This window comes from Chiloscyllium punctatum, chromosome 26 (assembly GCF_047496795.1).
Source record: "Chiloscyllium punctatum isolate Juve2018m chromosome 26, sChiPun1.3, whole genome shotgun sequence".
In the NCBI taxonomy this organism is placed as follows: Eukaryota; Metazoa; Chordata; class Chondrichthyes; order Orectolobiformes; family Hemiscylliidae; genus Chiloscyllium; species Chiloscyllium punctatum.
Genome location: NC_092764.1, coordinates 50,397,394 through 50,425,305, shown reverse-complemented (window position 1 = coordinate 50,425,305; position 27,912 = coordinate 50,397,394). Strand labels below are relative to the sequence as shown.

General features: G+C 39.3%; 1 long non-coding RNA gene across 1 annotated transcript in view; it reads right to left on the bottom strand.

Annotated features, from left to right (window-relative positions):
• Positions 1–15,548: 15,548 nt before the first annotated feature.
• Positions 15,549–27,912, bottom strand: part of LOC140453038 (uncharacterized) — a 37,591-nt gene continuing 25,227 nt past the window's right edge. Inside the window, exons 2-3 of the long non-coding RNA XR_011952286.1 lie at positions 22,909–23,016; positions 15,549–15,616 (exon numbers count right to left, since the gene is read on the bottom strand). This is a non-coding gene — a long non-coding RNA (uncharacterized lncRNA). The remainder of the gene's footprint in view (positions 15,617–22,908; positions 23,017–27,912) is intronic.

Below are 27,912 nucleotides of genomic sequence, written 5' to 3'. Positions count from 1 at the left end.
AAGTTACACTGAAACATTTTAGTTTATAGAATACATTTCACTGGGAAACCAATTGTCTTTATGTTAACTAAATGAATATTCCTTGTTTTGAACATTTCTTACCTAAGGAAAGTATGTGAGTAATGAAATGTTCATTTCTATTTCAACTTTTTGCTCAGTTTGAGATTAAGGGGATGTTTTTATAACAAGCTATGGTTTGGAAAATATCAGAGAATAAGCAAGAATAAGCATTTGATGCGTTTTTCACAATGAGTGGACAGATATAAATAAAATAGTTGGCAGCAGTTGTGCTAACTGGGTCTTTTTTGTTTTGCCAGAGGAAAATAATGTAATTTCTATGAGCCTAAATTGTGCTGGGCAGCATTATCAGCTGAAAGACCCTATATTTTGACAGGCTGCACTGTATAATGATTAATTACTTCTCAGCTTCATTGGACTTTTCTAATTTCCTTTTGCCATTTGCTGGAGGCTACAAGCGATAACTGCAGCTCTTATTACTTCGTGCAAAAGGGAAATATCTATTACTGCCCTTATTCTACAAGTGATCAGAATGAAAAGTTGGCCAATCAGAGGTTACTGTGTTAAGTGCTCCTAACAGTGTTTATATGCCCTCCATCCTTGATCATCTCTTCCACATATAAGATCAAGTTTATGAACTCAAATGAAAGTTGGCATATACAAGCTTTGAAATCTTTACCTGATTCAAAGAGAACAATTCAGTTTACTGCTCGGGGACACTGTTCAGAAGTAAAGTATCTTCCAATACTCCCTCACATTATAAATTTCATTAGGAATCTGGTAAAAGCAGCATTTTTCTAAATGTTATCATTCATTACAATGTGGAATATATGAATTAAAGAACAAGGGTATTAAGTATTTACTGTAATCATTCTTGCAGCGTTAATTTCTTTTTCTTAATAGCATCCATTATTTTGAATTTCTTAGTGCATTAAATGTTGCCAGGTCGATTAAATGTCAATTTCAGTTTCAAATTTGAAGTTATTGAGTAGTTTCCTGTCTCTTATTTGGAAATGGAGAGGCTTCATGTCGGTGTCAAAGTGAAAATATGTTACATACTGAGCTAATCAAAGAAAGCAAAATGGACCTCAAATTAGTGTAACATTAACACATTTTTTCCAGTCTATAATTTAATCCCATATAATTAAGATCATGTTTAATAAAATCTTAAATAAATGATTTAATTAAGAAAATAGCTTTAAAACAGTTTCATGAAAGGTAAGTTATCTATTTTGTTAGTAAGTCTTCGAATTTTAATTGGACCAAATTACAAAATTTGAATAGTCTTATAATTGCAGTAACAGATTTTAGAAATTGCTGTAACATTGACTTAACAACTTATGTCAATAAGATGCACATGTGCAATGTCTTAAAAGTGCGGTTTCAAATGTAAAACCCAGTAAATAAGGATACATTTATTCCAGTGCCTCCCTTTTCAACCCCCACATTCATTTTCTAGCCAAGTTACAGTGGATACAACATTGCATTATACTATAGAACAAAACATTCCACTTAAGAAAATGACCCATGTAGCTTACAAATGACAAGGTTAGGAAGTGTTGTATAAATCCAGCTACCTTATAATTATTATCAGCTGTGTTAAAACTTTGTTGCTTTTATTTGAAAGATCCACAAAAGAAGAACAAGCTCTACATTTATAGTTCAAAATGTGCAGCTAACTGATTGTGTAACTTGTTGGCCCGGTTTGCAGTAGGAAGACCCACAGCTAGTGTTACTACACTGATTGCAGATATCATATATAGATATGATCATCATATCAATAATCCAACTCAGGAAGAACCTGACACATAAGATGAAAATTGTAAATGTTGCAATGTCTGTAATAAAAACAGAAACTGTTGTGAGTACAAGTGATCAATCAACATCTGAAGGTTTTAGTCTTTTGTTGACTGAATGCTTGATCAAGGAGAGGACTACACTTAATAAAATGTTAGTTAATCAAAGGAAAAATATCTAATAATTTCTATTATTCCATTTATTTTGCAAGTATAATCAACACTTAAAATTCACAGTTGATTTGTACAATATGGATGACAGTAGGTATGGTACAGTTTTCAGTGTTTAAATGTTACAGGTTTTGTTACTTTACATATGTTTGAGAGCTTTAGGGAAGCAACTCTTACAGTTTCAGTGGCAGATGGTGATTCTGTATGGCCTTGCAGTGGAGCTGCTTTAGGTTAATCAGTTGTCAGTGTGGTGCTGGTTTCCATGGAGTTTGGGATATGCAGTGATCTTTGAAAAGGGCTGCTGGGAAAAAAAGGCAACTTTGGTTTACTGCTTCAGGAGTATAAACATGACAGAGGAAGCAGCAAAGTATTTTCCCCTTATGAGTTCTTGTCTTTGTGGTTGCTAAGGCTGTTTTAGGAAACAAAGCACTGGTGAGACTGAATTTTAGGCATTTTTCAAGGCTTACTGAACGACCTGCATGAAAATTATGCTGTATATTGGATGGCCTGGAGTGTCATTCCATGGATCAGTTCCACACACAATGTAAGTGGTTGATCTTTAACTATTAACAAACACTTTATAGACTGTTTGGAGTATTATTTAGAAAACACAGACTATTTTCCTTTTCCCATGGAAAATTAGGTACTTTAAACAATAATATGCTTCAATGATAATGGTGCCTGTGGAACGTTTACTAGGAAACCTAGTCATAAAGATGTACAGCACGGAAACAGTCCCTTCGGTCCAACTCGTCCATGCCCACCAGATATCCTAAATTAATCTAGTCCCATTTGTCAGCACTTGGCCCATATCCCTCTAAACCCTTCGTATTAATATATCCATTCAGATACCTTTTAAATGTTGTAATTGTACCATCACTTCCTCTGGCAGCTCATTGCATATATGCACCACTCTCTGTGTGAAAATGTTACCCCTTAGTACCCTTTTTAACCTTTCCCCTCTCACCCTAAACCTATGTCCTCTAGTTCTGTACTCCCCCACCCCAGGAAAAGACTTTGTCTATTTACTCTATCCATGTCCCTCATGATTTTATAAACCTCTATAAGGTCACCCCTCAGCCTCCGACGCTCCAGGGAAAACAGCCCCAGTCTATTTTGTAAGTGCTGTTGCAATGATTCTGTATCGATTGCTGAGGGAAGTCCACTGAGTATGAAAAGCTGTTTTGCAGCATTGCTATATTGTTCTAGTCTATATTCCTCTATTTTCCTCCCAAACTATTTTGTGAAAATTTGGGCTTGTAGTGACAGTTTGAATCGGTGTTATCACGATGTAATTCAATTGCCAATTTAATCCTTTCAGCTGAAATCTACAGAAACAAGTTACTTTTTCATGCTGGAAAGACTCCATTAATTAGTCTGTAATGGTGTTAACAGTCACAACTATCAGAACACTTCTGGATCTTATGCAATAGAATTTAGCATTTTACATAAAAGCAGAAAAGTATGTTTAGAAAATATTCTAATCCAAAGAATTCCATGTTTGGATATCGTGTAAAACTAATCACATGATGTTAATTTTTGATGCATCAAAATAATGTTTGTGGCTATGGTAGAATAGTGATTACGTTACTGGATAAGTAATTCAGAGGTCTGGATTAATAATCTGGATATGTGATTTTCAATCCCATCATGGCAGTTCATTAACTTGAATGCAGTTAATTACATAAAACTGAAAATAAGAGGCTAATGTCTGAAATGCTAAACACACAGACATTGTACTGTCATAATAACCTAACTGGTTCACTCATACCCTCTACAGCAGGGTATCTACCACCTTATCAAATTTGTTCTACACATGACTCCACATGCAAAGGAATGTACTTAATTTTAACTGCCCTCTGAAATGATCCAGCACACCATTCAGATTTATATCAGCTGATATAGAGTCATAGAGATGTACAGCATGGAAACAGACCCTTCTTTCCAACTCATTCATGCTGACTAGTTATCCTAACCTAATCTAGTCCCATTTGCCAGTATTTGGCCCAAATTCCTCTAAACCCTTCCTATTTATCCAGATGCCTTTTAAATAATGCAATTCTACCAGCCTCCACCACTTCCTCTGGCAGCTCATTTCATACACACACCACCCTCTGTATGAGAAAGTTGCCCCCTAGGTCCCTTTTATAGACAATAGGTGCAGGAGTAGGCCATTCTGCCCTTTGAGCCTGCACCACCATTCAATATGATCATGGTTCCTGCCTTAGCTCCATAACCCTTTGATTCCACAATCCTTGAGAGCTCAATCCAACTCTTGCTTAAATGAATCCAGAGACTGGGCCTCCACTGTCCTCTGGGGCAGAGCATTCCACACAGCCACCACTCTCTGGGTGAAGAAGTTTCTCCTCATCTCTGTCCTAAATGGTCTACCCCATACTTTTAAGCTGTGTTCTCTGGTTCGGCACTCACCCATCAGTGGAAACATGTTTCCTGCCTCCAGAGTGTCCAATCCTTTAATAATCTTATATGTCTCAATCAGATCCCCTCTCAGTCTTCTAAACTCAAGGGTATACAAGCCCAGTCGCTCCAGTCTTTCAGTGTAAGGTAATCCCGCCTTTCCAGGGATTGACCTCGTGAACCTACGCTGCACACCCTCAATAGCTAGAATGTCCTTCCTCAAATTTGGAGACCAGAACTGCACACAGTACTCCAGGTGTGGTCTCACCAGGGCCCTGTACAGCTGCAGAAGAACCTCTTTGCTTCTATGCTCAATCCCTCTTGTTATGAAGGCCAGCATGCTATTAGCCTTCTTCACTACCTGCTGTACCTGCATGCTTACCTTCATTGACTGGTGTACAAGAACACCCAGATCTCTCTGTACTGCCTCTTTACCTAAATTGATTCCATTTAGGGAGTAATCTGACTTCCTGTTCTTGCCACCAAAGTGGATAACCATACATTTATACACATTAAACTGCATCTGCCATGCATCTGACCAATCACCTAACTTGTCCAGGTCACCCTGTAATCTCCTAACATCCTCATCACATTTCACCCTGCCACCCAGCTTAGTATCATCAGCAAATTTGCTAATGTTATTACTAATACCATCTTCTATATCATTAACATATATTGTAAAAAGCTGCGGTCCCAGTACTGATCCCTGCGGTACCCAACTGGTCACTGCCTGCCATTTCGAAATGGAGCCGTTTATCACTACTCTTTGTTTCCTATCAGCCAACCAACTTTCAATCTAAGTTAGTACTTTGTCCCCAATACCATGCGCCCTAACCTTGCTCACTAACCTCCTATGTGGGACTTTATCAAAAGCTTTCTGAAAGTTCAGGTACACTACATCTACTGGATCTCCCTCGTCCATCTTCAGAGTTACATCCTCAAAAAATTCCAGAAGATTAGTCAAGCATGATTTCCTCTTCATAGGTCCATGCTGACTCTGACCTATCCTGTTACTACTATCCAGATGTGTCGTAATTTCATCCTTTATAATAGACTGCAGCATCTTTCCCACCACTGAGGTCAGACTAACTGGTCTATAATTTCCTGCTTTCTCTCTCCCACCTTTCTTAAAAAGTGGTATAACATTAGTCACCCTCCAATCCGCAGGAACTGATCCCAAATCTATCGAACTCTGGAAAATAATCACCAACGCATCCACGATTTCTCGAGCCACCTCCTTCAGTACCCTGGAATGTAGACCATCAGGCCCCAGGGACTTATCAACCTTCAGACCTAACAGTCTCTCCAACACCAATTCCTGGCAAATATAAATTCCCTTCAGTTCAGGTCCTTCAGCCACTGTAACCTCAGGGAGATTGCTTGTGTCTTCCCCAGTGAACACAGATCTGAAGTACCAATTCAATTCTTCTACCATTTCTTTGTTCCCTGTAATATATTCCCCTGTTTCTGTCTTCAAAGGCCCAATTTTAGCCTTAACCATTTTTTTGCCTTTCACATACCTAAAAAAGCTTTTACTATCCTCCTTTATATTATTGGCCAGTTTACCTTCGTAACTCATTTTTTCTCTGCGTATTTCCTTCTTAGTAATCTTCTGTTGCTCTTTAAAAGCTTCCCAGTCCTCTGTTTTCCCACTTATCTTTGCTATGTTATACTTTTTCTCTTTTAACTTTATATGTTTCTTAACTTCCCTCGTCAGCCACAGCCACCCATGCCTCCTCCTAGGATCTTTCTTCCTTTTTGGAATGAACTGATCCTGCATCTTCTGCATTATACACAGAAATATCTGCCATTGTTCCTCCACTGTCATCCCTGCTAAGGTATCATTGAACTTTGGCCAGCTCCTCCCTCATAGCTCCATAGTTCCCTTTATTCAACAGAAATATTGTCACTTCCGATTGTACCCTCTCCCTCTCAAATTGCAGATTGAAGCTTATTGTATTATGGTCACTACTTCCCAATGGCTCCTTCACTTCGAGGTCCCTGATCAATTCTGGTTCGATGCCCAATACCAGATCCAGAATTGCCTTCTCCCTGGTCGGTTCCAGTACCAGCTGTTCTAAGAATCCATCTCTGAGGCACTCCACAAAGTCTCTTTCTTGAGGTCCAATACCATCCTGATTCTCCCAGTCTACCTGCATGTTGAAATCCCCCATAACAACTGTAGTAACGTCTTTGCGACAGGCCAATTTCAGCTCCTGATTCAACTTACATCCGACATCCAGACTACTGTTTGGGGGCCTGTAGATAACTCCCAAGAGGTTCTTTTTACCCTTAGTATTTCTCAGCTCTAACCACATTGACTCTACATCCCCTGATTCTAGGTCCCCCCGCGCAAGGGACTGAATATCATCCCTTACCAACATGGCTACCCCACCCCCTCTGCCCGTCAGTCTGTCCTTACGATAGCACGTGTAGCCTTGAATATTCATTTCTCAGGCCCTGTCCACTTGAAACCACGTCTCAGTTATCCCCACAATATCGTATCTGCCAATTTCCAAAAGATCCTCAAGCTCATCCATCTTAATTTCTAATGCTTCGTGCATTCATGTACAGTATTTTTAATTTGTTACTGCCCTCACCCTTCCCATCAACTCCTATTTCTCTCAACCTTACAGCATGATCCCTTTCTGAGTTTTCTGCCTCATTGATACAGTTGTCTTTCTTGACTTCCCTTGTTCTAACTTTCCCTCCAATTTCCTTCTTAAACATCCATTTGTCACCCCCTCCCCCCACCCCCCCCTGCGTGACTTAGTTTAAACGTAGCTGTGTTGCAGTAGCAAACCTGCCTGCCAGAATACTGGTCCCTAACCTATTAAGGTGCAAACCGTCTCTCTTGTAGAATTTATGCTTACCATAAAACATATCCCAGTGATCCAAGAATTTAAATCTTTGCTTCCTGCACCAGTTCCCCAGCCACTCGTTCAAATCCATTATCTCCCTGTTTCTGGCCTCACCAGCCCGAGGAACTGGAAGCAAACCGGAGATAACCACCCTGGACATCCTGCTTTTCAGCCTTCTTCCTAGTTCTCCAAAGTCCCACTGTAGTATGTTCCTCCTTTTCTTCCCGACATCATTTGTGCCGACATGTACCACCACCTCTGGCTCTTCACCTTCGTCCATGAGGATTTCCTGCACTCTGTCTGTGATGTCTTTAAGCCTGGCACCAGGAAGGCAGGGTTTTATACCTTTCCCCTTTCATCCTGAACCTATGCCCTCTAGTTCTGGACTTCCCCACCCCAGGGAAAAGACTTTCTCTATTTATCCTTTCCATGTCCCTCATGATTTTATAAAACTCTATGAGTTCACCCCTCAGTCTTTGACATTCCAGGGAAAACAGCCCCAGCCTATTCAGCCTCTCCCTATAACTCAAATCCTCCAACCCAGCAACATCCTTGTAAATCTTTTCTGAACCCTTTCAAGTTTCACAACATCCGATAGGAAGGAGACCAGAATTGCATGCAACATTCGAACAGTGGCCTAAACAACATCCTGTACAGCCACAACATGACTTCCCAACTCCTGTACTCAATGCTCTAACCAATAAAGGAAAGCATACCAAAAACCCTCTACACTATCCCATCTACCTGTGACTCTACTTTCAAGGAGCTATGAACCTGCGCTCCAAGGTTTCTTTGTTCAGTAACACTCCCTCGGATTTTACCATTAAGTGTATAAGACCTGCTAAAATTTGCTTTCCCAAAATGCAACATCTCAATTTATCTAAATTAAACTCCATCTGCCACTCCTCAGCCCATTGGCCCAACTGATCAAGATCCCATTGTAATCTGAGGTAACCTTCTTTGCTGTCCCTTACACCTCCAATTTTGGTGTCATCTGCAAACTTACTAACTATAACTCCTAAGTTCACATTCAAATCACCTACATAATTGACAAAAGGTAGCTGACCCAGCACCGATCCTTGTGGCACTCCACTGGTTACAAGCCTCCAGTCTGAAAAACAACCCTTCACCACCACCCTCTGTCTTCTACCTTCAAGCCAGTTCTGTATCCAAATGGCTTGTTCTCCCTGTATTCCATGAGATCTAACCTTGCTAAACAGTCTCCCATGCGGAACCTTGTCAAATGCCTTACTGAAGTCCATATAAATCATGTCAATGGCTCTACTCTCGTCAATCCTTTTTGATACTTGCTCAAAAAAACTCAATCAAGTTTGTGAGACCTGATTTCCCATGAAAAGGCCCACCACTTGTCTTGTTCAGCCAAAACAAAATTACCCATTTTTACCCACCCTCTGTTTCCTATTAGCCAACCAATCTTCTATCCATGCTAATATGTTCCTCCCTACACCACAAGCTCTTATTTTACTAAATAACCTTTAATGTGGTACTTTATCAAATTCCTCTGGAAATCTAAGTGCAGTACATCTGCCAGTTCCTCATTAGCTACATTCCTTGTTACTTTCTCAAAGTGGGTTTCTCCAGACCTTGGATGCAGACATGTTGGCCACCAACTACATGCCTCATATACAGAGTCAGATTTGTGAATGCATGTATTTCCCATTTTTGACTAACACAGTCACGCCCATGAACTTAATTCCTATAGGCTGAGATATTAAAGTGTTTTCATGACATGCCAATGAATGCAAAACAGATTCCTCATCATGAACATTCGTACAAGATGACCCAACCGAAAGTTTTTGAGAATTTCATAGCAAAACTTCAATCCTTTTTTGCTTCCTACCCAATTAGGTTCCCTTAGGCAGCCTTCTATAAGCTCTGAATGGACCCAGAAGACCCCCTGCCTTAACTGGGAACATTCTGTAGTTGAACTCACCCTCTGTTTAATGACCACACTTTCACCCTGCTAACAAACCACTTGTGCCCAGTGACTTGCCATATACAAAACATAACTTTATATACAACCCACAACTTTATATCACCCTCGAAAGCTCACATAGCAGCAAAATCTGAGCTGGTGCCTGTGTGTTTTTTTCAGCTGAAGTGACAGAGTTTCTTCCTCAATGAGGTACTGGTGTTCTCCTTTCAGGCTGAGAGTGTAGTGGGAGATGGGCATCCATTTTTGGATGTCTATTTGAAAGCAGTACACAGAAAATGAAGGTGGGGGGGGGGTTGGGGGGAGGTGAGATGAAGAGATAATGGGAAGCAAAAGACTCAGCTTCATGATTTGGAGTTTGCACTGTATTGCCACACAACAGCATGAGAGTGTGTTGGAAATTGCAAAGGGCATTTAAGACAGGGACATTGTCATCCTTAATGTTCTCAACAACACCCCACTGTCACAGTGGGGCCCATGACGTAGGGCATCATTTTTATATGACCTAGAAGATGCACATATGACTGTCCCACAACATTTCTGCTTAGCTCCCTGTGATTGTGTGAGACCTTACCATGCAGGAGAGGGGAAAGAATATCAGCAATCTTTGTTGCATTGCATTAAGGTGACCTGCCTGCCTTTGCTGTATAGCGGTATAATTGTGGACACTAAAAGATGTATGTAGAAGGCTTGCATCACTGGAAACTGTTTGGAGATAATGTTTAGTATCTGGATATTAAGGCCTGAGTCTCACTTGCCAAAGAATGCTGATCTGTGAATGATTTAAATCCGGTAGTTTGTGTAGCATAAAAGCTTTGTGGTGCAGTAAATAGTAAGAATGCCAAATATTATTTCACTTTAGTTCCTTTTTGTTTGTCTTGAAAACTGCAGTGACCCATATTGTTCCCTTTAGCAACAGAACGTTTCTTTGGTACCCCACCCTCCAGATTCTAACAGAAATTAAGCTGCTGTCCATCCAAATGTGGACTTTGCTCAGGACCTCTGACGTGATCCAAATAAAGGAGATTGATAGTCCTCATGTAGCTTAACAAGCTAGCAGCTATCGGGATGGGAACACCCAACTCAGAAGCCTTTGCACTGGCCCCATTAATTTACTTGACTTTATAGAAGTTCTGCCATCTCCAGATCAGATCATACACTGACAGAAACATCAGGATCCATCAGAACTCTGCCAATCTTGTTCAGTGGAGAGTTTGGCTGATCTCCCACTGATTAATGAAAAGGTAGGAATGAAATCTCCATGCATTTTCAGGCACACCCTTTATGAAATAGCAAAATGTACTGCAGCAGGAGTATGCTGTAAAGAATGTATTTTATATGCTTTTCAATGAGTGCCAAAAATAGTGTGCTCTATTTTAGGAAGTGTTATAGCAGCATACAGCAGGAATACAAAATAGTAATTGGATGCTAAATTTCCACAGGGACTATCTTGATTTTCTGTACTGTTTGCTGAAGTTCTGGCAAGTGGTTGGAAGAATTCTTGGAGAATGTCAGGGGCTTACATTTGGGTCCTAAAGGTTTTGAAGACTTGCACCATGTGTTTGCAGATTTCAAACACTAACTTGCAGTTTGTACAGACAGTGATGTGACTTGAGGGAAAACTGCAATAATTAACCATTTTTCAATGTTTTATAATCTCCATGATAGCATGGTTAGAACAAAAATGCAACTTTTGAAAGAGTTGTTAACATCAGAAAAAAAGCAACAAATAACTTTTTTTCACTATTTCATCTCTTAATCCTTTTTAAATCATTTTATTAGATACCCAAAGTTACTTCAGTAGCTGGGGAGTTGCAATTGGTGCTGGGCATTGGGTAATCATTCTGGCTTCTGACCTTAGGGGGGAAGATTATTAATGAAACATTGAAGATGGTGGGCCAAGAACACTACTCTGAGGAACTTTTGTAGTAATGTCATGTAGCTGAGATGATTGACCTTCAACAGCCACAACTTCCTTTCTTTAGGTTGGGTGTAACTCGACTCAGTGAGTGGAACTTTCCTGGATAACCACTGACTCCAGTTTTGCTTAGGCTCCTTTATGTCACACTTTAAATCAAAGGAAGCCTTGATGTCATGAACATTCACTGGCAACTGGCCTCTGCAAATCAGCTATTTTGTCCATGGATCAGGGCTGTAATGAGATCAGGACTTCAGGAACTCTGGTGGAATTCAAGCTGAATATCAGTGAGCAGATTATTGCTGAGTAGATGCCGCATTGTATAACACTGGACAATCCCTTTCAGCATTTTGTTATGATCAAAGGAATACTAAAGACAGTATTTGGCCAGTTCCTAATTTTTGCAGATAGGGCATCCCTGGGCAATTTTCCTTGTTTCCACATTGCTCGTGTTGTAGCTGTACTGGAATAGCTAGCTAGCTTTTGCACAAATATTCAGCTCTGTTATTTAGAGAGTGTTGCAGCACCAAGAGGCCAGATGATTTGGTGACCTGTTCAAAGAAAATGAGGCTGCAGTTGGAGTGTCTCTAAATCTGAAACCTGTTGCTCTTCCAGAACAAAGAGTTGACCTCGACTGAATGTTGCTGATTGGCACATGCCAAGGCCCACAGCTACGTGCTGAGGGACACACTAAAGCTTGGGGCAGCTGCCACCAAGACACAGTGGGGAGAAACCACTGTCTGAGGTCTTCCTGCCGAAATTAATTGAGGATCTGTTCAGTCATCAGACTCTTCTGATGCATTAAATGCATGTAAATATAGTCTGGTTCAAGTAAGAGATGCCATTGGTTTGTTTGGATAGAGTCCAATTCCAGTGTTTGTTTGTTTCTTTGATATGCTACTGTACAGAACTGAACTGTTTGTAACTATGTATACGTAAAGTTTTTTATGAATAAAATATATTTTTGAAATAAAAGAAGTCTCTGAATCTGCAACACAGCAGAGAGATCGACCAGAGGCTGTAGAGAAAGCAAAGCAAACTTGGTGTGTTGTCCGTCAAGTTAGAGCCTGACTCTTCCATTTGCCTTGACAGTAAAAGGAAGTTGTCAGGTAGACCATCAATTTTACCCAGTATCGCAATGTATATCCTCATTAACATTCTTCTGTATGCCAGCCATCCATTGAAGTCTTCACCTGAATCCCCTGTAACTGAACTGTGCAAATTGCAACTTCACCCTCTGGCAAGCTTACGCGCACACTTCTTTGCCTCTGACCTCGCTGCAGATTCCAATTCTATAGTAACCTCTAAGATACATGTAGGGCCACTATCTGAGCTGTTGACTGCAAATCACAGTGATGGGGACTGTTAATCTATGTTGTGGTATTGTTGTCTTTCCCCATGGTAAATTTTCTATGCTGAGACAAATAGTAGATTTATGGTACCTAAAAACTAGAACTCAGAAAAGGGTAAGTTGATGTGAGGAAAGGGTTGATTTGGAAAACCAAACACTCATGCTCAAACCTTCAGTAACTGCTCATCATGTCAAGATGAAAGAGATTTGGGGCACAAGACTCAGGCATATTATCTTTTTCACTGTTCCTAACACCACCAAGTACCATGGACTCTGTGCAGCTATGTCCATGACATGGAGTATTAGTTCCAGAAAGAGTTTAAGAGTTGCCATTGGCCTTCTCCTCCACCAATTCTGTTCTGTTTCTATGTGGGCTTCCTAGTCTTGCAGGTGAGAGGGAGATATATAGCATTGTGTATGGATATTGTACCCGAAATTAGTTGAATAATTAAAGGTATGCATGAAGTGTAGGAGTTTGCATTCGGCTGCCATCTTTGGAATATGTGCGAAAGTGAGGTGAATTATCTGAATGGTACACACAAGCCAGGAAAGCCAAGGGCTGATGGCCACATAGTGAGCCTGTGGTACATCGAACATTGAGTGATGCCACATGAACATGCATTCACAGAATTTTACTGTCCACATAAGACCATTAGATTTTGTGTAGCACTGCTGCCAGGTCCTTGAGGGCCAACCCTTGAAGTTTACTTGTATGACTACCTGTTTCCATTCCCTTCTGAAAGTAGTGCTTATGTGGCTCATACTGTGCTGTGGAGCCATGACATATCTCTACTTATGTATTAACGAGGGACATTTTACCTCTATTTCCCTTCAAGAGCTTGAACCACATGCAGTCTCTTGTGATCTGGTGCAGCTTCTCTTTAAAGTGAGACCACCATGAGGAAGAGCAGATTCTCTGCACTTCATGCCCTCTGCAAATGCTGTTAGACACCCTGCTAGATGCACAAACAAAGAGCTGGTTCCATTCAAACCAACGTTACAATTGGGCAAATGAAGAATTGGGTAAAATTGATGGTCTACCTGACAACTTCCTTTTACTGTCAAATGAAGATGAATTCTATACCTATTAATTCATAAACATTCTACACTTCACAGGTTCTTCTCAACAGTTTACCATGTCTCCCAATTTGATATTGCAGAATATTTTGATAACAGTGTTTCCATTGCACCTCCAAATTATGATTGTCTGTTGGAATTAGGAACTGTAGCAACTACTTCTGGGGCACAACAACAAATAATCTCAACAATCTAAGAAAATTAAGTGTTTGGATTTCCATAGTTTGCTCTGTTTCTCTGGAGTTGTGCAATGTAAGTTAGGACAAGCACTGCAGGAATTTGGGACACATACCCATTGTATTTGTGCACCAAGAACATAATGGATCCACTGTTAACCACACATTGGCTGTCGCTTATGAAAATCTTCCTCTTGTGTGTATATTTATATTTAAAATGTTAAGAAATAAATTATGAGTTTTCATTCACACATTGCCTCTACGATTATTAAGGATCAGTAGTAACTATATGCCAACCATCTATTATTTTACAGAGATATTCAATGGGATGTTGCCCCAGGTGTTACAGGAATGATTGAGAATGTGTTATGACAAACAAAGTTGATGGTTGAAAGCACAAATAGACTCAATTTATTTCTGCAACCCAAGGAGCAAATGTTTACCATTTTTATAGCTCAGAAATTTCAGTTAACATTTGTTTTTTTTCATATTCTTGAGGTGAACCAAATAAAATATATGGTAAATTTCCATGTTCTGAAAGTGCTTTGTGATATCAGGAGGTTTTATTTACACTGCTGTCCAGTGTAGTGATGTCATTAAACAATCATGCCGTTTACTAACAAGTGACTAGCTTTTAACAAATCACAATGAACATTTTAACTGAAGGGGCAGATACACTGCAATCAAGCAAGGTTAAGAAATAGCTAATTGGACAATTATAGAACAAACCATTACACTTACCAGGAAAGATGTGATATACATGGTATATGTTTTATCAAATCAACCTAATTGTGGTTGATTCAAAGGAATGCATCACATGCACATTTATGTCTACATCAATTGTGCAAGACAATAGAAGGTCAGTTTACTGATGATGTCAAAATACATAATTAGAAAGACTGTGACTGAAACTCTTGTGAATAGTAAGATGTCTACAAAATATTACTCGAGGAATTAATCTTTTGTTCAGTTACAACATTTTGTGTTTATTCGTCAGGTCAAGAGTGTAAATATTGATCAACATGGTACATCAAAACATGTATTTTTAATCTTTGATTTAAATTATGTTCAGAATGTGCTCCAACCAAGTTAACATGCTGATGTCAAAAAAATTCTAACATTTTGATCAATATCTCTCCATTGCAGAACATAATTATTTTGTTTCAGCAGCCATGATATGGAGGTGGTGGGGTTGGACTGGGGTGGACGAAGTCAGATGTCACACGGCACCAACTTATAGCCCAACAGGTTTATTTCAAGTGACTTCACCTGATGAAGGAGCAGTCTCTGGTAGCTTTCATTTCAAATAAGCTTGTTGGACTATAACCTAGTGTCGAGTGATTTCTAACTTTGTTTCAGTAGATTTCTTTATTTTAAAAATAGTGTTACTTTTTGAATATTTCACTGTCCACAATAGTTTAGAATAAACTTTCAACTTCCTTTCACAGATGCTTTTGAAAGAACATTTGATTCCAACTGTATAGTGAAAGGAAATTTTACCTTTTATACTCTTAAGTTGTCTAACATTGACAGGACAATCATAACCTACATTTGAGACATGAGGACTGATCATTAATACATTCAAAAAATCAACTCTTCCTCATGACTTAAAATTTAAATTTCTATATCCTTGAGGACAGTCTTGTACTGTTGGAGTGCTAAATGTTGAAGTAGGGTCAGGACACAGATTTTAAATGTCACATATGAAATACTGCAAATGATTACAGCTGTCTGCATTTAAATAATAAAATTAATGTATGAACACAAGAAAATGACAGAAAAAGATCTATTGGTCAACTCACCCTGTCACACCCAGTTATAATACCTTGTTCATCTTGATACATATGCTCCCTCCACCCAGAGTAACATCTTCCAGCTAAGATGAAAGAACATCAAAACTTAGGTTACTTGCATCAGGTGAGCTAAAGTAGGAGACTGCATTTGCTCTGATTTACATTACCCTTTTGTGGGGAGGTCATCACCTTTGAAAGAAGCAGACCTTACTCTTTCTTGAAGAATACTGAATCCAAGTTCATTGCACATTAGTCATCTATTCCAACGGTTTACTACTAAATTAATGTTTGTGAAAAGGGATCATTCGAAATAGCATTGTCTTCATTAGAGAATAACAATGTAATGCAATTGGCATACTAATGCATTTCAACTTAATTTATCATTGAATCATATCTGTGTTATTTCAGTTTAATTTAAGTTAGGTGCCCACAAAATAGACTATTCCACTAACCTTGCTAGCTGTCCATTTTCATATAGTATTTGTTTAGAAAAACAGAGGGATATTTAAATAGATAAGTTCCTCCTCAACAATAGTCCTTTTCTTTAAGTACCATTAGTTTATCTTCAAAATATTGTTTAGTTTTTTTTGTTTCTAGTTAAAATGTTTTTTTTAATTGAATGTCAGTGGATTTCATTAAATGCTATTCTGGTTTCCTTTTCTCAGTCTAGATCAATTTTCTTATCTCCAAACTCATTGAGATCTTAATTAGTTTCGTCTACTCAGGAATTGACTTTTTCAATTTCACAAACACTCTCATCCAGAAAATAACTCCGAAACTTAGGCAAACTTCAGGTAACAATCCCATATTCATTTTGAAGAAGTTACTTATCTCAGGATTTCAAGTCTTTCTGTGAGCTGAGTATTCCTTTATTTACGGGGTTAGGGGTCTTTGCAGCCTAATCCTTGCTCCCTGCCTCCCATGAAGCCTCTCTCTTATCCTCCCATGCAGCCTCTCCTGCAGCTCCCTCCTCCCCAAAAGCTTGTGGCAGAAAGCATGACAGTATCTCCCAAATCCTGTCAACCTCAGTCCTCAGACCTGGCTCACCTCACCCCAATCTCCACTCTTAGACAAATTCCAGACCCCAGGCCTGACCAACAGCAACATACTCAATCTTACTATATCAGCTGATCCTCCAATCACAAACTGATTTTCTCCCGCATTTGTTGGTGACAGGCTCACTAGTGGAGGAAACAGCCTTCAATTGAAAGATTATGAGACAGACTGAATCTAAGGTAGGAAGAGCCACTCTTCACTGATTTTGTCTCTCTCACAGGGGAATGGCCTTTCTCCTGTTTCTTGAGTGTTTTACATTTTGGATGCTTTCGGGGACAAATTCACCCACTACCCCTGATATCAAAGTGATGAACCTATCATTTCTCTGATGTCTAGTGCAAGAAACTTTGATGTCCCCTGTTCATTTTTAAGCATCCACATCTGAAGGTAGCTTAATGGGTAAGAAGCAGAGAAATGCCTGGCTTAAGCCCATATTCAAAATGTTGCTTCATGTCTGCAACAGCCTCCACTTGCTCACCCACCATTGCATGCTTCATTGTGTGCTCCCTCCTTAACCTTATGATTCCACTTGTTGGTCTCCAGTCAATGTCTACTCCAAGACGTTCCCCAGAATATGATTAGAATTATTTACTTGTTTTTCCATGTTATAATTTCTCTAAATTTCATAACGTGTAATGTCTCAATTGCTTCCACTTAGTTGAAGTTCAGACTATCATCAAGTTTCACATTCTGCATTTTGATATTCTATTGCTGGAAGTCACTGTACATTTGCTCATTCATATCAGGAAACTGCTTTAGAATAGTTATGAATCATTTAGTCGTGTGAACATATTTATGAAATACTGTAAAAACAACATTTGATTAGGTAGCAAAATTATCAAAATAACTTGCATGCAAAAATATAAAATTCCCTATTCAAAGTTGCATGAAATTGTTTCAAATGTTATATAAAAATATAACATGTTATTTCCAAAGAGCAATGTGCAAAAACAAAAAAATCTGGTTAAATTAACTTTTAGTAGTAATATTTCTTGTTTATATGGTAGCATTACAAAAACAATGACTGGGAATTTGGAAAATATAGTTATGATGAATGCAATTTAGTGACTCCCCAGGACTGGAGAGAATAGGGCCCCTCAAAGATCATCAAGGCGGCCTTTGTGTGGAGCCACAGAAAATGAGGGAGACACTAAATGAATATTTTGCATCAGTATTTACTGTGGAAAAGGATATGGACGTTATAGACTGTAGGGAAATAGATGGTGACATCTTGCAAAATGTCCAGGTTACAGAGGAGGAAGTGCTGGATGTCTTGAAACTGGTAAAGGTGGTTAAATCCCCAGAACCTGATCAAGTGTACCTGAGAACTCAGTGGGAAGCCAGAGAAGTGATTGCTGAGCCTTTTGCTGAGATATTTGTATCATCAATAGTCACAGGTGAGGTGCTGGAAGACTGGAGGTTGGCAAACGTGGTGCCACTGTTTAAGAAGGGTGGTAAAAACAAGCCAGGGAACTATAGTCTGGTGAGCGTGACCTCGGTGGTGGGCAAGTTGTTTGAGGGAATCCTGAGGGACAGGATGTACATGTATTTGGAAAGGCAAGGACTGATTAGGGATAGTCAACATGGCTTTGTGCGTGGGAAATCATGTCTCACAAACTTAGTTGAGTTTTTTGAAGAAGTAACAAAGAGGATTGATGAGGGCAGAGCAGTAGATGTGATCTGTATGGACTTCAGTAAGGCATTCAACAAGGTTCCCCATGGGAGACTGTTGAACAAGGTTAGATCTCATGGAATACAGGGAGAACTAGCCATTTGGATACAGAACTGGCTCAAAGGTAGAAGACAGAGGGTGGTAGTGGAGGGTTGTTTTTCAGACTGGAGGCCTGTGACCAGTGGAGCGCCACAAGGATCAGTGCTGGGCCCTCTACTTTTTGTCATTTACATAAAAGATTTGGATGCGAGCATAAGAGGTACAGTTAGTAAGTTTGCAGATGACACCAAAATTGGAGGTGTAGTGGACAGCGAAGAGGGTTACCTCAGATTACAACAGGAACTTGACCAGATGGGCCAATGGGCTGAGAAGTGCCAGATGGAGTTTAATTCAGATAAATGCAAGGTGCTGAATTTTGGGAAAGCAAATCTTAGCAGGACTAATACACTTAACGGTAAGGTTCTAGGGAGTGATGCTGAACAAAGAGACCTTGGAGTGCAGGATCATAGCTCCTTGCAAGTGGCATCGCAGGTAGTTAGGATAGTGAAGAAGGTGTTCGGTATGCTTTCTTTTATTGGTCAGAGTATTGAGTACAGGAGTTGGGAGGTCATGTTGTGGCTGCACAGGACATTGGTTAGGCCGGTTGGAATATTGCATGCAATTCTGGTCTCCTTTCTATTGGAAAGATGTTGTGAAACTTGAAAGGGTTCAGAAAAGATGTACAAGGATGTTGCCAGGGTTGGAGGATTTGAGCGATTGGGAAAGGCTGAACAGGCTGGGGCTGTTTTCCCTGGAGCATCGGAGGCTGAGGGCTGACCTTATAGAGGTTTACAAAATTATGAGGGACATGGATAGGATAAATAGGCAAAGTCTTTTTTCTGGGGTTGGGGAGTCCAGAACTAGAGGGCACAGGTTTAACGTGAGAGGGGAAAGATATAAAAGAGACCTAAGGGGCAACTTTTTCACACAGAGGGTGGTACATGTATGGAATGATCTGCCAGAGGAAGTGGTGGAGGCTTGTACAATTGCAACATTTAAGAGGCATTTGGATAGGTATATGAAAAGGAAGGGTTTGGAGGGATATGGGCCGGGTGCTGGAAGGTGGGACTAGATTAGGTTGGGATATCTGGTCGGCATGGATGGGTTGGACCAAAGGGTCTCTTTCTATGCTGTACATCTCTATGACTCTATGGAGGTGGAGGGGGATATTTAAGGGAAAGGGAAAGCCCAACCTTGAGGGTTTGTCGTCTTCGAGACTCACTCCCACTCCAGTTCAGTCAAAACTCTTAAGTAACCGTTTTAAACTACATTGTATCGCCACTTGTATTTAATCTGAGATAGATAGGGTCTTTCCATTTTGGGAAATTGCAAATGAGTTCAAACAGGCAAGCCTGAGGTTGGTAGGAAAGAGGGGTCGCTTCCTGTCAGGCACCTTCACCTCAACTCATCACTACCCCACCAACCAACCCCAGAAAGCTGCAGTTAGATATAGACAGGTTAAGTGAGTAGGCAACTAGGTGGTAGTTGGAGAATAAAGTGTGGAAGCGTGAGGTTATTCACTTGAGCCATAAGAATTGATAATCAAAATGGTTTTCAAAACTTGTGAAATGTTGAAATTTTGATGTTTAGAGGAACTTGGGAGTTTTTTATGCAGCAATAAGCCAGTGCATTGGAAATCAAGCTCCGGTATTCCCAGAGTAACCACAAACATTGAAGATTTTAAACTGTATGCAGAATTCCCCAATTTATCTGTGTTCTAGACCCAGAGTGACAGAAAACAATAAACGGATATATTTATTTGTAATAGACACTAATTGCAGATAAACAATTATGAACTACCGATGTACTGTACTATTCAAAAATTTAACACACACACACACACACAATCAATCTGGGTGGATGGATGAAATCATTGCAAAGGCAGTTCAGTGGTCTCTGTTCACACGTTCATTGAAATGGTCCATTTGATTTTTTTTAAGACCTATTGATCCTTGAATCTCTGTCTCTTTCTCTCTCTCTTCAGATACTTTCATGTGTTTGCAAATGGTACAGGGTGGCAGATTCATATTTTAAAGTGTCTGGCTTCCTGTTAAGAGCCACAGCTTACAATAACTTCTGAGGGAAAAATAAACTGCCCCTCTTCAGTCTTTACTGCACAGATTAAACATAGCTCCATCCCTTCCAAAGCTCAAATTGTTCCTGCACTAACGTTCACACCTCTAAACTGTTCAGCTACCTGGGAGCCAACTATATAGTTGTTGGCAGGTAGGAGGCCTTTGTTTTCAATAACTGGTATGCATCCAAATGCCAATTTGTTGCCAGTCAAATCTCTCTTCATAACCAGCCCATTGGTTCCAGATTATCTGCAAACTAGGCTTCCAATCCTGCTTGAACAAGCAGCTGTGTAAACAGCACTTACAATAAGTGTCAAATTATTTGATTTTGAAAGTGCAGCAATCCTTTGAGAATCCTTAGAATTTAAACCAGTCCTTTACCCAATTCAGTTCACAATCAAAAATACAGGAAACTAGAAAGATGAAACGAACACAGAAGACTAGCATTGTATATAACAAGCAATTCAGAAGGTAAATGGCACATTGACCTTTATTGGAAGATGATTAAAATATAAGAATAAACAGGTCTTGCTACAATTGTTCAAGGTTTTGATGAAAACATAGCTGGACTACAATGTGCATTTTGGTCTCCATATTCAAAGAAGTTACCATGAAGAGGTTACTGCTTTTTTTAATCTCCTCATCTGAGGCATGATGACCCTCATGTTTAAACACCACCAGTCATTTCTCTCTCTCTCTTTCTCTCTCTCTCTCTCTCCCCCTCTCCACGTCTCTCTCTCTCTAATGAAAGAGCAGCCCTCTGATTCAGTAGGACTATGGAAACTTTACCTTTTATTTAAAGTAGGGTGTACATGTGTTATGTAGACACTGTAATTTTAATATCCCTTGGAGAACTTGACGTTGAAGGATTGTGGAAAAGGGAGTTTCTTTCATGTATATATCTATTTGGACATATCTGATGTATTTTCTTTTTTAAAAAATCACTGAAAGTTAACTGTGGACATTGGAGATATTTTGAAACAACATTCCTCAAATTCACATGACATGTTTGCTTTGCTGCAATCTCTGTTGAGGCTGCTTTGAACAGCGACTGCCTTGTTTTATTTGGTTCAGTTGGAAGAAGCCTGCTTCGAACCCAACTGAATTGAAAAAAAGCTCGTCAAGAACAAGCTGCCCAGCTGAGCTCTCTTACTTCTGTGAAGAAAACCCTCTCCATCAGTTCAGGATGAAACTATCTTTCTTTTGGAATAATGATTGAGAAAATGAATTTCCTGATTAAGCTGTGTTTGCAAGAGTTAAGAGAGAACCAGAGACAGATCTGCAGTGTCAATGATTCGTGACTTGACCCCATATGTGCAAGAACATCCAACAACAGACTCTGGAATATCCTGCATGTCATTCATATGCCTTCAAGAATAGCCCTTTGGCCAAGGTGTTTCTTTTTCCAGAAAGCTAAGCTCTAAGGAGAATTTTTTTAACAATTTTCCTGAAGAGAGTGAATGTGTTTGTATGTGTGTGTTTTGGGAATATTGTGAAGGATAAGCACTTAAACGTCTATCATACTGAGTTTTATGTTAAACAATTGTTGCATTTTTACTGAATTAGTTCTGTTTTGATAATAAATCCATAATTGTGTTTATTAAGAATGCTGGTCGATAAATATTTTTGTTTAAAATCTGATATAGACAAGGTATTTAATTGGTCATTTGGGACCTGGTAATATTTTTTATTGTATGCTGCGACCTTTGGAGTAATGGGACAAGAGCAACAATGCACTCCTCCAGCCTCTGTTGTAACATTAGATTGGTCCATGGGATGAGAGGGATGGCCTATGATGAGAGACTGAGCAAATGAGTCTGTACTCTCTGGCATTTAGAACAATGACAGCTGACCTCATTTGAACATTTGCAGTTCTGAAGGATAGATAGATTGTTACTCCTGGCAAGAGAATCTGGAACATAAGAGCATAATTTCAAGGTAAGTATTTAGAACCAAGATGAGAAGAAACTTTTCACTTAAAGTGTTGTGAGTCTTTGGAGTCCTGTCTGCAAAGGGTTGTGGATGCTTCATAATTGAATAAAGTTAAGGCTGAGATGGCCAGGCTTTTGGTGTCTCGGGGAATCAAGGGATATGGGGAGCTGGCAGGAAAGTGGAGATGAATCTAAAGACCAGCCAAGATCGTATTGAATGATGCTACATATGTTGTATGGTCTGCTTGCTACTCATATTTTTTACCTTCTTCAACATAGGTATGAGAGCCTGATACGTCAAGTGTGTTGTTTACATGACCGTGTTTTTGTTGGTTAGGTTGAAATTAGGTTTTGAGTCTATATTTTTTTTTATTTGTCGAAATATGGAATGGTGTTGTTTGAAGGGTTTGTTTTTCATATGGAGACAACTTCAGATAATATCGCAAAGGAATGACTTAGATTAAAAATTGACTGTCAATTCCAGGGAGATTCATGAAGAGTTTCTCTCTGTAAGCTCTAACAAGTTTTCTCGCACAATTCCCTGCTGCTTACCAAACTATGTATGCACTCGATAGAGCCACTCTCATTCCTTGTGCACTCACCAGTGACAGAAGTATTCATCCCTGCCAGGAGGTTCAGGTATTTCCACCCTCAGCACCATGTTTAGAACTCAGCTGTGCTCCAGATCGATTACTGCCACTGTAAATGTCCTTTCACAGTACATGTAATGGAAGCAAATGAAAAAGAAAAGCTATTGAGGGTACAAACGTGATACAATTGATATTTCATTGGAAATAAAATCTCACAATCATAACTGTATTGCCTCTTTGTATCATCACCCGTCAGATTTACCGTTGTAATAACTGCAGCTAAAAGAATGAAGTGACAGAGGTCACCCATCCTTAGTGCCTTACCATGTTAGAACCGTGTCTGACGGAGTACTATTCATTCTCTAGCATCCTGTGTAATATAAATAGACAAAATATTTTCCCTGGGGTGGGGGAGTCCAGAACTAGATGGCATAGGTTCAGGGTGAGAGGGGAAAGATATAAAAGAGACCTAATGAGCAACTTTTTCAGGCAGAGGGTGGTACGTGTATGGAATGAGCTGCCAGAGGAAGTGGTGGAAGCTGGTGTGATTACAACATTTAAAAGTTATTTGGATGGGGATATGAAGAGGAAGGGTTTGGAGGAATGTGGGCCGGGTGCTGGCAGGTGGGGCTAGATTGGGTTGGGATATCTGATTGGCATGTTCAAGTTGGACCGTTGGGTCTGTTTCTGTGCTGTACATCTCTATGACTCTATAACAATGGCCATTGTTCAATGTGGAAACATCACATGCTGGAAAACCTTCAAACAGTTGTTAACATTAACTTTAGTTGAAAAGGAAAAGTGAAGAAGAAACAAATAAAAAAATTGCATTTGTTGCCAGGGATAAACAGGAGCTGCATGCCTTACAAACAATATATGAACAGTCAATCAATGATGACTTCACCTAATTCACATCTATTGCAAGCGAGTATCAATTAAGTCCTATCTGACTTGTTGCAACTAACACTACACTGCTCTATCAAAGGGAAGGTAATGGTTCTCCTGCTCAATGTCCTCCTCTTTTTCCTCCGAAGACTGCTGCCACTGTCCCAGCTCTTCAGCACGTTCACATTCACACTTTGCTTGCTGCAATTATGTAGAGAACAGCATACAAGGATTATGCAGCACATTCTGGAATTTACTGCTCAACAACTCCCTTACCCCGATCCCAGACTGATCCAAATGGGAGGTCTGCTGCCTGCTCCAGGGTGCCCCTGGTGGAAGAATGGGCTGCATTTTATTTGCACTCAGCCTCAGTTGGGGGTTGCATATCGAAGTTATTAGCCACATTGAGTGTAGATTTTCCCTTATCTCCTAACAGCCACCTTTAAAATGAAACAGGAACCTAAGAGTTCTCAAGGATATAGCCACTGTGGCAGCTTCCAGGATACTTGGCGTAGACCTCTAAGATGTTTTACAGATGATCACAGATAACTTGTATATAAATTGAATGGAACCTTTTTCTATTAGTCTGTCATGTTATGATAACGGCTATCGCAATGCAATGTGTGTACAGCTTATCGCAGACTGCACCTGAGGGATTCTAGGGGAGCAGAAACAAGGAAGTCTTGGTACAGCCATATAGGGCCTTGATGAGACCACACTTGGAGCATTTTGTGCAGTTTGGTTTCCTTATTGTAAGAAAATACATACTTTTCATAGAGGGCCTGCATGAAGGATTCATCAGACTGGTTCCTGGGATGGCATGTTTGTCATAAGAGGAGAGGATGTCGTATTGAAATGTATAAAATGCAGAATGGGCCGGACAGACTGGATGCATGATAATGGTTTCTGTGATTGGATGGGTCCAGAACAAGGGAGCACAGTCTCAGAGTAATGCGCTAGGCCATTTTAGAGTGAGGTGAGGAGACATTTCTCAGAGGCTGTTTCTACACCTGGGCTGCCGCACTAACCTCAGCACAGAGAATGAGATGAAGTAAAATAATCTGGAAACAATTGCACTGGTAAAAGCCTTGATACATTTGTGTGTTGAGAATGTGAAATCCCACACAGGTCCAGTGGATCAGCCGTGACATAAATCTTTTAAAAACAATGCAGCTGTCACCTTGCCTGCCACCTGACAGTAAGGCCTCACACCCCTTCTGTTCACAAGCCCTGATCCAGCAGATGACACAGTTCTGTGATTTTGCCCAGAATATCTGCAATTTACAATGACCCCATGGTAGGTGGCATCACCTATGAGAGTTTCTCATTATTATGCTGGTCATTTTGAGATGAAATTAAAAGTGCTGGTTGCAGTTAACGTACTTTGTGATTAACTTGTATCATCTTGGATGGGAACACCTTCATCAAATGAAAATTGTTATATTGTATAAACTGAATAGTTCCAAGTCTTTTAGAATGAATTCTCTCTCCTATATAAAATAGATACATCATTTGACTTACAGGGCTTGTAATTATTTGGGAACAGCCTGGCAGTATTGACAAAACTATGGCAGAAACATGGGATTTTACATAACTCACAATTGTGTTATTATTGTTCTTAAAATAAAATGAGAAAATCATAGGGTACTGACCTTTACCTCATATTTAAAACCCTTGCTTTAGCAGAAATTCATTTTCAATTTATTTTTCAATCATATAAAAGCAAAGTAAAAATTACTATACTGAACCCTTTTAGCTCGCAAAAGGTTACAATAAGACACACTTGAGGCTTTCTAGGGAGTAACCATGATTGTCCCTATGGAACAACCTTAATCAAATAAACTAATCTTTGCTATGGAGATTAACTGGATGGGTTCAGCAGTGTAATATGCCCAGAATGCTAAGTAAGATCAGCACCATCACATGCTGGAAGCAGTGGGAAAGCCTCCCTGTTGGGCCCACCCTACTGATCCTGCAAATTTGGTAAACTTCATCGAAATTTAATAAGTCCTGCTGCTTTGTGTTTATCTGCAAAGCAAACAGCCTGCAAAAACAGCACATATGCTACAATTTACAAACATTTTGGAGGCTGTGGTAGTTTTAGAAGCCTGGGGCCTGTGCAACTTAACCCAGAGTATGTACATCTAAAAGGCAAATAATATTTGAAACTAAATTTATCTGCAGGATTTCAACCCTTTTAGACATAAACAGTATTTGTTTTTAAAAGCAGGTGTGTCTAAGTGTCTTCTAGTGATGTAGACTAGTTTTTTTATTTTTTGACATCAATCCTCACATGTCCGGTGGCAACAGCATTCATTTGCTCCTTATAACTGTCCAAATAAAACACACAATGGTTGAGATAATTGGACACTGTCAACAAATGGCCACTAATACACCTTCTTGAAACTTAACACAATGGACAGCAGACAGACCTTGCCTAATTAATAAGATCTTGAATTATTTGATTAATGGGAAGGCAGAGGAGGAAGTAGCAAAAATGAGTAACTAGAAAAGTAGAGGAGGCAATGTAGGGATTGATATTAAGAGCACATGGAAAATAAAGCCAAAGACTTTTATCTTTAATATGAATTAATATAGTTTGAGAAACCTCTTCTCTTTTCCTCTAACTTTTTCTTTAATTTTGGTTTCCAGCTGCCTTTCCATTTCAAACTCTTCATCATCCCTGAATCACCTAAAGCTAAGCCTATTCTGTATCCCAGTCATGCAGCACTGCACTTGTATGTCTATGGTTAAAAAGATTGGAAGGTGTTTAGTTGCTTTAATTTCATCCTTGAAATTCATGATTGCTAACAGGACAACTTTTTTATTTGCTCTATTGTCTCGAATCCCATAGCTGACAATCTGTTCCATGAGGTAGGCTTTTTAATCAATCAACTAGATAATCAAATGTCACTGGCTATCTGCTCCATGTAATTACTTTTGCAATTAAACATCAACCTCTAGTTGCCTCATCTAATTAGAGGGATGGGCAGATTTTCATCAAGATTGATTTTTTAATAAATATTGACTTAAAATATCATGATCTCATCATATTCCTTCATTTCTTTGTACTAAAAATCAAACAAATGGTCAATTTAACAAGGAGAGAGATATCTGGGACATCATAGACTTTTCTCAGTTCAGCATACAAAATTGTAGAGAATAGAAGCATAGCCAATATGATAATACTTAAGTGCTCCCATTATTTTATGAGAGAAAGAGAATGACAATAAAGTGAATGGCAGATCAAATGCTCATTTTGAAATGCACAAAGAGAATTGAAAATTGTGCATCATTCTTCAATAAGCAAGAAATGTAATTTTGATCATCCCATAATTTTGATAAATCTCAAGTGATGCATATAGTCACTAATGCTAAATATTACCAATATCTGTTCAGGCAAAAATAAATTAATTACATTAACTATATATAAGATAAGGTCATCCTACTCTCACCTGGAACAGAGCTCTCACTAGCATGCTTTGCTGTGAGCTCACTGAAGCCTCAAACCACTGTTAAGACCAAGTATGAGCACTCAATATTGCCCAGGTACTTTGTCATGATACAGGTGACAACTGTAACCACATGAGGCCTGACTTTAAGGTGACTAGCTTTAAATTGCAATATGTTTTTAGAATGATGACTGTCTCCCATTTACACATTTTAAGTTGACTTAGTGTATGATTTTAGTTGTATTGAATTGTGTTGATTTTATTGTGTGGCACATTATAAGTTTCATGTTAAATAGATGCTTTAAATGTTACTACTAAGTGTTGTATTTTTTGATCATTTTCTTTAGTGCAAGAGTTAATAGGCGATGATAAATTTGCAAAAAAATGTTGATGTAAACCATCGTTGAGGTGATGTGTGCAGGTTCCAGCATCAGATTGTATTAAAGCTACAGAAAATGAGTGTGGATCCACAACAATGGTGCCAGGATCAGAAACTATCATTATGAAGATATTGACTCAGTCCCAATGAAGCACAGAAGGTTAAGAAGATACATAATAGAAGTTTAAAACGTATTGAGGGAAAGGGAAAAGTCTATTTTCAATGGCTGAGGAGGTGTTGGCAAGTAGTGTTGATTTAAAATTTGTCCTGAGAAAAGTGAGAAAATATTTAGAAGAAATA